The sequence below is a fragment of the Hordeum vulgare genome, chromosome 4H (assembly GCF_904849725.1).
Source record: "Hordeum vulgare subsp. vulgare chromosome 4H, MorexV3_pseudomolecules_assembly, whole genome shotgun sequence".
In the NCBI taxonomy this organism is placed as follows: domain Eukaryota; kingdom Viridiplantae; phylum Streptophyta; class Magnoliopsida; order Poales; family Poaceae; genus Hordeum; species Hordeum vulgare.
This window is the reverse complement of record NC_058521.1, coordinates 482,267,548-482,282,723: the sequence shown is the minus strand read 5'-3', so window position 1 is coordinate 482,282,723 and position 15,176 is coordinate 482,267,548.

Genomic DNA, 15,176 nt, shown 5'->3' with positions numbered 1-15,176 from the left:
CCCCGGCACCCCTCCCGGCACTCCCGGTACACTACCGATGAGCCCGAAACTTTTCCGGTAATGCACGAAAACCTTCCGGTAACCAAATGAGGTCATCCTATATATCAATCTTCGTTTCCGGACCATTCCGGAAACCCTCGTGACGTCCGTGATCTCATCCGGGACTCCGAACAACATTCGGTAACCAACCATATAACTCAAATACGCATAAAACAACGTCGAACCTTAAGTGTGCAGACCCTGCGGGTTCGAGAACTATGTAGACATGACCCAGAGACTCCTCGGTCAATATCCAATAGCGGGACCTGGATGCCCATATTGGATCCTACATATTCTACGAAGATCTTATCGTTTGAACCTCAGTGCCAAGGATTCATATAATCCCGTATGTCATTCCCTTTGTCCTTCGGTATGTTACTTGCCCGAGATTCGATCGTTAGTATCCGCATACCTATTTCAATCTTGTTTACCGGCAAGTCTCTTTACTCATTCCGTAATACAAGATCCCGCAACTTACATTAAGTTACATTGCTTGCAAGGCTTGTGTGTGATGTTGTATTACCGAGTGGGCCCCGAGATACCTCTCCGTCACACGGAGTGACAAATCCCAGTCTCGATCTATACTAACTCAACGAACACCTTCGGAGATACCTGTAGAGCATCTTTATAGTCACCCAGTTACGTTGCGATGTTTGATACACACAAAGCATTCCTCCGGTGTCCGTGAGTTATATGATCTCATGGTCATAGGAACAAATACTTGACACGCAGAAAACAGTAGCAACAAAATGACACGATCAACATGCTACGTCTATTAGTTTGGGTCTAGTCCATCACATGATTATCCTAATGATGTGATCCCGTTATCAAGTGACAACACTTGCCTATGGCCAGGAAACCTTGACCATCTTTGATCAACGAGCTAGTCAAATAGAGGCTTACTAGGGACAGTGTTTTGTCTATGTATCCACACAAGTATTGTGTTTCCAATCAATACAATTATAGCATGGATAATAAACGATTATCATGAACTAAGAAATATAATAATAACTAATTTATTATTGCCTCTAGGGCATATTTCCAACAGTCTCCCACTTGCACTAGAGTCAATAATCTAGTTCACATCACCATGTGATTCCAACGAATCCAACACCCATATAGTTATGGGGTCTGATCACGTCTTGCTCGTGAGAGAGGTTTTAGTCAACGGTTCTGAAACTTTCAGATCCGTGCGTTCTTTACAAATATTTATGTCATCTTATAGACGCTGCTACTACGTGCTATTCGGAAATGCTCCAAATATCTACTCTACTATACGAATCTGTTTCACTACTCATAGTTATTCGGATTAGTGTCAAAGCTTGCATCGACGTAACACTTTACGACGAACTCTTTAACCACCTCCATAATCGAGAAAAATTCCTTAGTCCATTAGTTACTAAGGATAATTTCGACCGCTGCTAGTGATTCAATCATGGATCACTCTCTGTACCTCTCAACATACTTTGAGTCAAGGCACACTTCAGGTGCGGTACACAGCATGGCATACTTTAGATTCTACGGCTAAGGCATAGAAGACGACCTTCGTCTATTCTCTTTATTCTGCCGTGGTCGGGTTTTGAGTCTTACTCAAATTCACACCTCACAACGCAACCAAGAACTCCTTCTTTGCTGGTCTATTTTGAACTTTTTCAAAAACTTGTCAAGGCATGCATCTTGTTGAAACTTCTATTAAGCGCTTTCGATCTATCTCCATAGATCTTTGATGCTCAACGTTCAAGTAGCACAATCTAGGTATTCCTTTGAAAAACTCATTTCAAACAACCTTGTATGCTTTACAGAAATTCGACATTACTTCTGATCCACAATATGTCAACCACATATACTTATCAGAAATTCTATAGTGCTCCCACTCACTTCTTTGGAAATACAAGTTTCTCATAAACCTTGTACAAACCCAAAATCTTTGATCATCTCATCAAAGTATATATATTCCAACTCCGAGATGCTTGCACCAGTCCATTGAAGGATCGCTGGAGCGTGCATACTTGCTAGTATCTTTAGGATCGACAAAACCTTCTGGTTGTATCACATACAATGTTTGCTCAAGGAAACCGTCGAGAAAACAATGTTTTGACGTCCTACGTGCAATATTTCATAAATAATGCATCAACAACTAACATAATTCTAACAGACCTTTAGCATCGCTACGAGTGAGAAAGTCTCATCATAGTCAACTGTTTGATCTTGTCGAAAACATCTTTGCGACAAGTCGAGCTTTTCTTAATAGTGACTTATCACCATCATCGTCTGTCTTCTTTTAAAGATCCATCTTTACTCAATAGTCTTATGACCATCAAGTAGTTCTTTCAAAGTCTACGCTTTGTTTTCATACATGGATCCTCTCTCGGATTTCATGGCTTCCAGCCATTTGTCGGAATCTGGGCCCACCATCGCTTTCTCCATAACTCGTAAGTTCACTGTTGCTCAACAACATGACCTCCAAGACAGGGTTACCGTACTACTCTGCAGCAGTACGCGACCTTGTCGACCTACGAGGTTTGTAGTAACTTGATTCGAAGCTCAATGATCACCATCATCAGCTTCCACTTCAATTGGTGTAGGCGCCACAGGAACAACTTCCTGCGCCCTGCTACACACTGGTTGAAGTGATGGTTCAATAACCTCATCAAGTTCTACTACCCTCCCACTCAATTCTTTCGAGAGAAACCTTTCCTCGAGAAAGGATCCGTTTCTAGAAACAAACACTTTGCTTTCGGATCTGAGATAGGAGATGTACCCAACTGTTTTGGATACCCTATGAAGAAGCATTTATCCGCTTTGGGTTCGAGTTTATCAGACTGAAACTTTTCCACATAAGTGTCGAAACCCCAAACTTTCAAGAAACGACAGTTTAGATTTCTCTAAACCTCAGTCTATACTGTGTCATCTCAACGGAAATACGCGGTGCCCTATTTAAAGTGAGTGCGGTTGTCTCTAATGCATAACCCATAAACGATAGTGATAATTCGATAAGATACATCATAGTATGCACCATACCAAATAGTGTGTGGCTATGACGTTCAGACACATCATCACACTACGATGTTCTAGGTGGCATGAACTGCAAAACAATTTCCACATTGTCTTAACTGCGTACCAAAACTCGTAACTCAGACATTCATTTCCATGATCATATCGTAGACAGTTTATCCTCTTGTTACGACGAACTTCACTCTGAAACGGAATTGAACTTTTCAACATTTCAGACTTGTGATTCATTAAGTAAATACTCCTGTATCTACTCAAATCGTCAGTGAAGTAAGAACATAATGATATCCACTACATGCCTCAGCACCCATTGGACTGCATACATCAAAATGTATCACTTCCAACAAGTTACTATCTTATTTCATCTCAATGAAAACAAGGCCTTGCTCATGTGGTATGATTCGCATGTCACTAGTGATTCGAAATCAGGTGAGTACAAAGATCCATCAGCATGGAGCCTCTTCATGCAATTTATACTAACATGACTCAAGCGGCAGTGCCACAAGTAAGTGGTACTATCATCATCAACTCGTATCTTTTGGCACCAATATCATGAACATGTGTAACACTACGATCAAGATTCAATAAACCATTGAAGGTGATTATTCAAGAAAATAGAGTAACCATTATTCTCCTTAAATGAATAATCGTATTGCAATAAACACGATCCAATCATGTTCATGCTTAACGCAAGCACCAAATAACAATTATTTAGGTTTAACACCAATCCCGATGGTAGAGGGAGCGTGCGACGTTTGATCATATCAACCTTGGAAACACTTCCAACACGTATCGTCACCTCGCCTTTAGCTAGTCTCCGTTTATGCCGTAGCTTTCATTTCGTGTTACTAATCACTTAGCAACCGAACCGGTATCCAATACCCTCATGCTACTAGGAGTACTAGTAAAGTACACATCAACATCATGTATATCTAATATACTTCTCTTGACTTTTGCCAGCCTTCTTATCTACCAAGTACCTAGAGTTGCTCCGCCTCAGTGACTATTCCCCTCATTACAGAAGCACTTAGTCTCGGGTTTGGGTTTAATCTTGGGTCTCTTCATTAGTGCAGCAACTGTTTTGCCGTTTCACGAAGTATCCCTTCTAGCCCTTGCCTTTCTTGAAACTTAGTGGTTTTACAAACCATCAACTATTGATGCTCCTTCTTGATTTCTACTTTCGTAGTGTCAAACATCGCGAATCGCTCAAGGATCATTGTATGTATCCTTGATATGTTATAGTTCATCACAAAGCTCTCACAGCTTGGTGGCAGTGACTTTGGAGAACTATCACTATCTCATCTGGAAGATTAACTCCCACTTGATTCAAGCGATTGTCGTACTCAGACAATCTGAGCACACGCTCAACGATTGAGCCTTTCTCCTTTACTTTGTGGACAAATAATCTTGCCGGAGGTCTCGTACCTCTTAACAAGGGCACAAGCATGAAATCACAATTTCATCTCTTTAGAACATCACTTATGTTCCGTGACGTTTTACAACGTTTTCGGCGCCTTGCTTCTAAGCCATCAAGTATTTTGCACTGAACTATCGTGTAGTCATCAAAAACGTCTATGTCGGATGTTCATAGCATCCATAGACGACGCTCGAGGTGCAGCACACCGAGTGGTGCATTAAGGACATAATCCTTCTGCGCAGCAACGAGGACAATCCTCGGTTTTACAGACCCAGTCTGCAAAGTTTTGCTACTATCAATTTTCAACTAAATTTTCTCTAGGAACATATAAAAACAGTAGAGCTATAGCGCAAGCTACATCGTAATTCGCAAAGACCATTAGACTATGTTCATGACAATTAGTTCAATTAATCATATTACTTAAGAACTCCCACTCAAAAAGTACATCTCTCTAGTCATTTGAGTGGTACATGATCCAAATCCACTATCTCAAGTCCGATCATCACGTGAGTCGAGAATAGTTTCAGTGGTAAGCATCTCTATGCTAATCATATCAACTATACGATTCATGCTCGACCTTTCGGTCTCATGTGTTCCGAGGCCATGTCTGCACATGCTAGGCTCGTCAAGCTTAACCCGAGTGTTCCGCGTGCGCAACTGTTTTGCACCCGTTGTATGTGAACGTTGAGTCTATCACACCCGATCATCACGTGGTGTCTCGAAACGAACTGTAGCAACGGTGCACAGTCGGGGAGAACACAATTTCTTCTTGAAATTTTAGTGAGAGATCACCTCATAATGCTACCGTCATTCTAAGCAAAATAAGGTGCATAAAAGAATTAACATCACATGCAATTCATAAGTGACATGATATGGCCATCATCACGTGCTTCTTGATCTCCATCACCAAAGCACCGGCACGATCTTCTTGTCACCGGTGTCACACCATGATCTCCATCATCGTGATCTCCATCAACGTGTCGCCATCGGGGTTGTCGTGCTACTCATTCTATTACTACTAAAGCTACGTCCTAGCCAAATAGTAAACGCATCTGCAAGCACAAACGTTAGTTATAAAGACAACCCTATGGCTCCTGCCGGTTGCCGTACCATCGACGTGCAAGTCGATATTAACTATTACAACATGATCATCTCATACATCCAATATATCACATCACATCGTTGGCCATATCACATCACAAGCATACCCTGCAAAAACAAGTTAGACGTCCTCTAATTTTGTTGTTTGCATGTTTTACGTGGTGACCATGGGTATCTAGTAGGATCGCATCTTACTTACGCAAACACCACAACGGAGATATATGAATTGCTATTTAACCTCATCCAAGGACCTCCTCGGTCAATTCCGATTCAACTAAAGTTGGAGAAACTGACACCCGCCAGTCATCTTTGAGCAACGGAGTTACTCGTAGCGATGAAACCAGTCTCTCGTAAGCGTACGAGTAATGTCGGTCCGAGCCGCTTCGATCCAACAATACCGCGGAATCAAGAAAAAACTAAGGAGGGAAGCAAAACACACATCACTGCCCACAAAAACTTTTGTGTTCTACTCGAGAAGACATCTACGCATGAACCTAGCTCATGATGCCACTGTTGGGGAACGTCGCATGGGAAACAAAAATTTTCCTACGCGCACGAAGACCTATCATGGTGATGTCCATCTACGAGAGGGGATGAGTGATCTACGTACCCTTGTAGATCGTACAGCAGAAGCATTAGCGAACGCGGTTGATGTAGTGGAACATCCTCATGTCCCTCGATCCGCCCCGCGAACAATCCCGCGATCAGTCCCACGATCTAGTACCGAACGGACGGCACCTCCGCGTTCAGGACACGTACAGCTCGACGATAATCTAGGCCTTATTGATCCAGCAAGAGAGACGGAGAGGTAGAAGAGTTCTCCGGCAGCGTGACGGCGCTCCGGAGGTTGGTGATGACCTTGTCTCAGCAGGGCTCCGCCCGAGCTCCGCAGAAACGCGATCTAGAGGAAAAACCGTGGAGGTATGTGGTCGGGCTGTCGTGGAAAAGTCATCTCAAATCAGCCCTAAAACCTCCGTATATATAGGTGGGAGGGAGGGGAGGAGGCAGTCTCAAAACCTAAAGGTTTGGCCGAAATTGGAGGTGGAGGAGTCCTACTCCAATCCTACTTGGAGTAGGATTCCACCTTCCCACTTGGAAACTCTTTCCACCTTGTGTTTTTTCCTTCTCAAACCTTATGGGCCTTAGTGGGAACTTATTCCAGCCCACTAGGGGCTGGTTTATCTCTTCCCATAGCCCATGAGACCCCTTGGGGCGTGACACCCCTCCCGATGGTCCCCGGCACCCCTCCCGGCACTCCCGGTACACTACCGATGAGCCCGAAACTTTTCCGGTAATGCACGAAAACCTTCCGGTAACCAAATGAGGTCATCCTATATATCAATCTTCATTTCCGGACCATTCCGGAAACCCTCGTGACGTCCGTGATCTCATCCGGGACTCCGAACAACATTCGGTAACCAACCATATAACTCAAATACGCATAAAACAACGTCGAACCTTAAGTGTGCAGACCCTGCGGGTTCGAGAACTATGTAGACATGACCCAGAGACTCCTCGGTCAATATCCAATAGCGGGACCTGGATGCCCATATTGGATCCTACATATTCTACGAAGATCTTATCGTTTGAACCTCAGTGCCAAGGATTCATATAATCCCGTATGTCACTCCCTTTGTCCTTCGGTATGTTACTTGCCCGAGATCCGATCGTTAGTATCCGCATACCTATTTCAATCTCGTTTACCGGCAAGTCTCTTTACTCGTTCCGTAATACAAGATCCCGCAACTTACATTAAGTTACATTGCTTGCAAGGCTTGTGTGTGATGTTGTATTACCGAGTGGGCCCCGAGATACCTCTCCGTCACACGGAGTGACAAATCCCAGTCTCGATCTATACTAACTCAACGAACACCTTCGGAGATACCTGTAGAGCATCTTTATAGTCACCCAGTTACGTTGCGACGTTTGATACACACAAAGCATTCCTCCGGTGTCGGTGAGTTATATGATCTCATGGTCATAGGAACAAATACTTGACACGCAGAAAACAGTAGCAACAAAATGACACGATCAACATGCTACGTCTATTAGTTTGGGTCTAGTCCATCACATGATTCTCCTAATGATGTGATCCCGTTATCAAGTGACAACACTTGCCTATGGCCAGGAAACCTTGACCATCTTTGATCAACGAGCTAGTCAACTAGAGGCTTACTAGGGACAGTGTTTTGTCTATGTATCCACACAAGTATTGTGTTTCCAATCAATACAATTATAGCATGGATAATAAACGATTATCATGAACTAAGAAATATAATAATAACTAATTTATTATTGCCTCTAGGGCATATTTCCAACAGTAACATACCGAATGACAAAGGGAATGACATACGGGATTATATGAATCCTTGACACTGAGGTTCAACCGATAAGATCTTCGGAGAATATGTAGGATCCAATATGGGCATCCAAGTCCCACTATTGGATATTGACCGAGGAGTGCCTCGGGTCATGTCTACATAGTTCTCGAACCCGCAGGGTCTGCACACTTAAGGTTCGATGATGTTTTAGTATAGTTCAGTTATATATGTGGTTACCGAATGTTGTTCGGAGTCCCGGATGAGATCACGGACGTCATGAGGGTTTCTGGAATGGTCCGAAAATGAAGATTGATATATAATATGGTTTCATTTGGTCACCGGAAAGTTTCGGGCAATTCCGGCAGTGTACCGGGAGTGACGAATGGGTTTCGGGTGTTCACCAGGAGGGGCCCACCCACCCGGGAGTGAGCCCAAGGCCCTAGGGTGGCGCCACAAGTCCTTATTGGGCTAGTGGAGTCAGCCCAAGAGGGCTATGGCGCCACGTAATAAAATACCAAAAGAAAAGAAAAAGAAAAAGGAAAGAGGGAGGTGGGAAGGAAGAGGAGGACTCCTCCTTCCCAAACCGAATTGGAGGAGGAGTCCTCCTCCTCCTGGCGGCCGGCGCACCTTGAGGGCCTTGTATCTCAAGGCTAGCCCCTCCCCCTCCCTCCTATATATAGTGGTGGTTTAGGGCTTTTTGAGACACAACTTTGCCACATGCAACTCTAGCCTATTCCACATGGTTTTACCTCTAGATCGGATTTCTGCGGAGGTCGGGCGAAGCTGTGCAGGAGTAGATCATCACCACCACCAGAGCGTCGTCACACTGCCGGAGAACTCATCTACTTCTCCGTCTTGCTTGCTGGATCAAGAAGGCAGAGATCATCGTCGAGTTGTACGTGTGCTCAACGCGGAGGTGCCGTCCGTTCGGCGCTAGATCGGAACGGATCGTGGGACGGATCGCGGGACGGTTCGTGGGACGGTTCGAGGGACGTGAAGACGTTCCACTACATCAACCGCGTTTCTTAACGCTTCCCGATGTGCGATCTACAAGGGTACGTAGATCTAATCTCCACTCGTAGATGGACATCACCATGATAGGTCTTCGGTGCGTAGGAAATTTTTTGTTTCCCATGCAACATTCCCCAACATGTTACTGATCTACCGCTATCATTTTGGGGATATGCATTGGAGACTGCCGCATTCACTTTAAATAGGGCACCATCTAAATCCGTTGAGATGACACCGTATGAATTATGATTTGGCAAGAAACATAAGTTGTTGTTTCTGAAAGTTTGGGGATGCAATGCTTATGTCAAGAAGATTCAACCTGAAGAGCTCGAACCCAAATCGGAAAAGTGCGTCTTCATAGGATACCCTAAGGAAATTATTGGGTATACCTTCTATCTTAGATCCGAAGGCAAGATCTTTGTTGCCAAGAATGGATCCTTTCTAGAGAAAGAGTTTCTCTCGAAAGAAGTGAGTGGGAGGAAAGTAGAACTTGATGAGGTAATTGTACCCCCTCTCGAACCGGAGAGTAGCGCAACACAGGAAAATGTTTCTGGGGTGCTTGCAATGGCTAGGGAGGAAGTTAATGATGATGATCATGAAACTTCGGATCAAGTTACTACTGAACTTCGTAGGTCCACGAGGACACGTTCATGTTGTTGGACAACAGTGAACCTTCGAACTATGAAGAAGCGATGGCGGGCCCGAATTCAAACAAATGGCTTGAAGCCATGAAATCCAAGATAGGATCCATGTATGAGAACAAAGTATGGACTTTGGTGGACTTGCCCGATGATCGGCGAGCCATAGAAAATAAATGGATCTTCAAGAAAAAGACTGAGGCGGATGGTAATGTGACCATCTATAAGGCTCGACTTGTCGCTAAGGGTTATCGACAAGTTCAAGGAGTTGACTACGATGAGACTTTCTCACCCGTAGCGATGCTGAAGTCCGTCCGAATCATGTTAGCAGTCGCCGCATTTTATGATTATGAGATCTGCCAAATCGACGTCAAAACGGCAATTCTTAACGGCTTTCTTAAGGAAGAATTTGTTGGGGAACGTCGCATGGGAAACAAAAAATTTCCTACGCGCACGAAGACCTATCATGGTGATGTCCATCTACGAGAGGGGATTTCCGATCTATGTACCCTTGTAGATCGCACAGCAGAAGCGTTAGTGAACGCGGTTGATGTAGTGGAACGTCCTCACGTCCCTCGATCCGCCCCGCGAACCGTCCCGCGATCCGTCCCATGATCTAGTGCCGAACGGACGGCACCTCCGCGTTCAGCACACGTACAGCTTGACGATGATCTCGGCCTTCTTGATCCAGCAAGAGAGACGGAGAGGTAGAAGAGTTCTCCGGCAGCGTGACGGCGCTCCGGAGGTTGGTGATGATCTAATCTCGGCAGGGCTCCGCAGAAACGCGATCTAGAGGTAAAACCGTGGAGTTATGTGGTCGGGCTGCCTTGGAAAAGTTGTCTCAAATCAGCCCTAATTGCTCCATATATATAGGAGGAGGGAGGGGAGGCTTGCCTTGAGGCTCAAGGAGCCCCAAGGGCTGCGCCACCAAGGGAGGAGGAGTCCTCCTCCAATCCTAGTCCAACCAGGATTGGAAAGTGGAGTCCTTCTCTCCTTTCCCACCTCCTTTTTTTTCTTTCTCTTTGATTTTCTATCCTTGGCGCATAGGGCCCTCTTGGGCTGTCCCACCAGCCCACCAAGGGCTGGTGCGCCACCCCCAAGGCCTATGGGCTTCCCCGGGGTGGGTTGCCCCCCCCCCCCCCCCCGGTGAACACCCGGAACCCATTCGTCATTCCCGGTACATTCCCGGTAACTCCGAAAACCTTCCGGTAATCAAATGAGGTCATCCTATATATCAACCTTCGTTTCCGGACCATTCCGGAAACCCTCGTGACGTCCGTGATCTCATCCGGGACTCCGAACAACATTCGGTAACCAACCATATAACTCAAATACGCATAAAACAACGTCAAACCTTAAGTGTGCAGACCCTGCGGGTTCGAGAACTATGTAGACATGACCCGAGTGACTTCTCGGTCAATACCCAATAGCGGGACCTGGATGCCCATATTGGATCCCACATATTCTACTAAGATCTTATCGTTTGAACCTCAGTGCCAAGGATTCATATAATCCCGTATGTCATTCCCTTTGTCCTTCGGTATGTTACTTGCCCGAGATTCGATCGTCAGTATACGCATACCTATTTCAATCTCGTTTACCGGCAAGTCTCTTTACTCGTTCTGTAATACAAGATCCCGCAACTTACACTAAGTCACATTGCTTGCAAGGCTTGTGTGTGATGTTGTATTACCGAGTGGGCCCCGAAATACCTCTCCGTCACACGGAGTGACAAATCCCAGTCTCGATCCATACTAACTCAACGAACACCTCCGGAGATACCTGTAGAGCATCTTTATAGTCACCCAGTTACGTTGCGATGTTTGATACACACAAAGCATTCCTCCGGTGTCAGTGAGTTATATGATCTCATGGTCATAGGAACAAATACTTGACACGTAGAAGACAGAAGCAACAAAATGACACGATCAACATGCTACGTCTATTAGTTTGGGTCTAGTCCATCTCGTGATTCTCCTAATGACGTGATCGAGTTATCAAGCAACAACACCTTGTATATAATCAGAAGACCCTGACTATCTTTGATCAACTGGCTAGCCAACTAGAGGCTTGCTAGGGACAGTGTTTTATCTATGTATCCACACATGTATATAAGTCTTCATTCAATACAATTATAGCATGGATAATAAACGGTGATCTTGATACATGAATTATAATAATAACTATATTTATTATTGCCTCTAGGGCATAATTCCAACAGTCTCCCACTTGCACTGGAGTCAATAATCTAGCATTCACATCATCATGCGAATTACATTGTAATAAATCTAACACCCATACAGTTCTGGTGTTGATCATGCTTTGCCCGTGGAAGAGGTTTAGTCAGCGGGTCTGCTACATTCAGATCCGTGTGCACTTTGCATATATTTACGTCCTCCCCTTCGACGTAGTCGCGGATGAGATTGAAGTGTCGTTTGATGTGTCTGGTCTTCTTGTGAATCCGTGGTTCCTTTGCTAAGGCAATGGCACCCGTGTTGTCACAGAACAAGGTTATTGGATTCAGTGCGCTTGGCACCACTCCAAGATCCGTCATGAACTGCTTCATCCAGACACCCTCCTTAGTCGCCTCCGAGGCAGCCATGTACTCCGCTTCACATGTAGAATCAGCTACGACGCTTTGCTTGGAACTGCACCAGCTTACCGCACCCCCATTAAGAATAAATACATATCCGGTCTGCGACTTAGAGCCGTCCGGATCTGTGTCAAAGCTTGCATCGGCGTAACCCTTTACGGCGAGCTCTTCGTCACCTCCATACACGAGAAACATCTCCTTAGTCCTTTTCAGGTAGTTCAGGATATTCTTGACCGCTGTCCAGTGATCCACTCCTGGATTACTCTGGAACCTGCCTGCCATACTTATGGCCAGGCTAACGTCCGGTCTAGTGCACAGCATTGCATACATGACAGATCCTATGGCTGAAGCATAGGGGACGGTGCTCATATGCTCTCTATCCTTATCAGTTGTTGGGCACTGAGTCTTACTCAATCTCGTACCTTGTAAAACTGGCAAGAACCCTTTCTTGGACTGTTCCATTTTGAACCTCTTCAAAACTTTATCAAGGTATGTGCTTTGTGAAAGTCCTATCAGGCGTTTCGATCTATCCCTGTAGATCTTAATGCCTAGAATGTAAGCAGCTTCTCCTAGGTCCTTCATAGAGAAACTTTTATTCAAGTAATCCTTTATTCTCTCCAAAAACTCTACGTTGTTTCCAATCAGCAATATGTCATCCCTATATAATATTAGAAATGTCACAGAGCTCCCACTCACTTTCTTGTAAATACAAGATTCTCCAACCACTTGTATAAACCCAAATGCTTTGACCACCTTATCAAAGCGTTTGTTCCAACTCAGAGATGCTTGCACCAGTCCATAAATGGATCGCTGGAGCTTTCACACCTTGTTAGCATTCTTAGGATCGACAAAACCTTCGGGTTGCATCATATACAACTCTTCCTTAAGGAAACCGTTAAGGAACGTCGTTTTGACATCCATCTGCCAGATTTCATAATCGAAAAATGCAGCTATTGCTAACATGATTCTGACGGACTTAAGCATCGCTACGGGTGAGAATGTCTCATCGTAGTCAACTCCTTGAACTTGTGAAAAACCCTTTGCCACAAGTCGAGCTTTATAAACGGTCACATTGCCGTCAGCGTTCGTCTTCTTCTTAAAGATCCATTTGTTCTGAATGGCCTTGCGGCCCTCAGGTAGTACTTCCAAAGTCCACACTTTGTTTTCATACATGGATCCTATCTCGGACTTCATGGCCTCCAGCCATTTGTTGGAATCTGGGCCCACCATTGCTTCTTCATAATTTGTAGGTTCATTGTTGTCTAACAACATGATTGACAAAACGGGATTACTGTACCACTCTGGAGCAGCACGTGGTCTCGTCGACCTGCGTGGTTCGATAGGAACTTGAACCGGAGTTTCATGATCATCATCATTAACTTCCTCCCCAACCGGCGTCGCAACGACAGGGATTTCCCCTTGCCCTGCGCCACCATCCAGAGGGATGAGAGGTTCGACAACCTCATCAAGTTCTATCTTCCTCCCACTCAATTCTCTCGAGAGAAACTCCTTCTCGAGAAAAGCTCCGTTTTTAGCAACAAACACTTTGCCCTCGGATTTGAGATAGAAGGTGTACCAAACTGTCTCTTTTGGGTAACCTATGAAGACGCACTTTTCCGCTTTGGGTTCCAGCTTTTCAGGCTGAAGCTTTTTGACATAAGCATCACATCCCCAAACTTTAAGAAACGACAACTTTGGCCTTTTGCCATACCACAGTTCGTATGGTGTCGTCTCAACGGATTTTGATGGTGCCCTATTTAAAGTGAATGCAGCTGTGTCCAATGCATAACCCCAAAACGATAACGGCAAATCGGTAAGAGACATCATAGATCGCATCATCTCCAATAAAGTACGATTACGACGTTCGAACACACCATTACGTTGTGGTGTTCCAGGCGGTGTCAACTGTGAAACAATTCCACATTGTCTTAAGTGAGCACCAAACTCGAAACTCAGATATTCACCCCCACGATCAGACCGTAGGAACTTGATCTTCTTGTTACGATGATTTTCAACTTCACTCTGAAATTCCTTGAACTTTTCAAATGTTTAAGACTTGTGCTTCATTAAGTAGACATAACCATCTACTCAAATCGTCAATGAAGGTGGGAAAATAAAGATACCCGCCGCGTGCCTCCACGCTCATCGGACCGCACACATCGATATGTATGATTTCCAACAAGTCACAGGCACTCTCCATTGTTCCGGAGAACGGAGTTTTAGTCATCTTGCCCATGAGGCATGGTTCGCACGTGTCAAGTGAATCAAAGTCAAGTGACTCCAAAAGTCCATCGGTATGGAGTTTCTTCATGCGCTTTACACCAATATGACCTAAGCGGCAATGCCACAAAAACATGGCGCTATCATTGTTAACTCTAACTCTTTTGGTCTCAATGTTATGTATATGTGTATCACTATCAAGATTCAATATGAACAATCCTCTCACACTGGGTGCATGACCATAAAAGATGTTACTCATAGGAATAGAACAACCATTATTCTCTGACATAAAAGAGTAACCGTCTCGCAATAAACAAGATCCAGATATAATGTTCATGCTCAACGCAGGCACTAAATAACAATTATTCAAGTTCATAACTAATCCCGATGGTAACTGAAGTGAAACTGTGCCGACGGCGATTGCATCAACCTTGGAACCATTTCCTACGCGCATCGTCACTTCATCTTTCGCCAGCCTTCGCCTATTCCGCAGTTCCTGTTTCGAGTTGCAAATATGAGCAACAGAACCGGTATCGAATACCCAGGCACTACTACGAGAGCCGGTTAAGTACACATCAATAACATGTATATCAAATATACCTTATTTTTCTTTGGCCGCCTTCTTATCAGCCAGATACTTGGGGCAGTTGCGCTTCTAGTGACCCATACCCTTGCAATAGTAGCACTCTGTTTCAGGCTTAGGTCCAGCTTTGGGTTTCTTCGTCGGATTGGCAACAGGCTTGCCGCTCTTCTTTGAATTACCCTTCTTGGCTTTGTCGTTTCTCTTGAAGCTAGTGGTCTTATTCACCATCAACACTTGATGC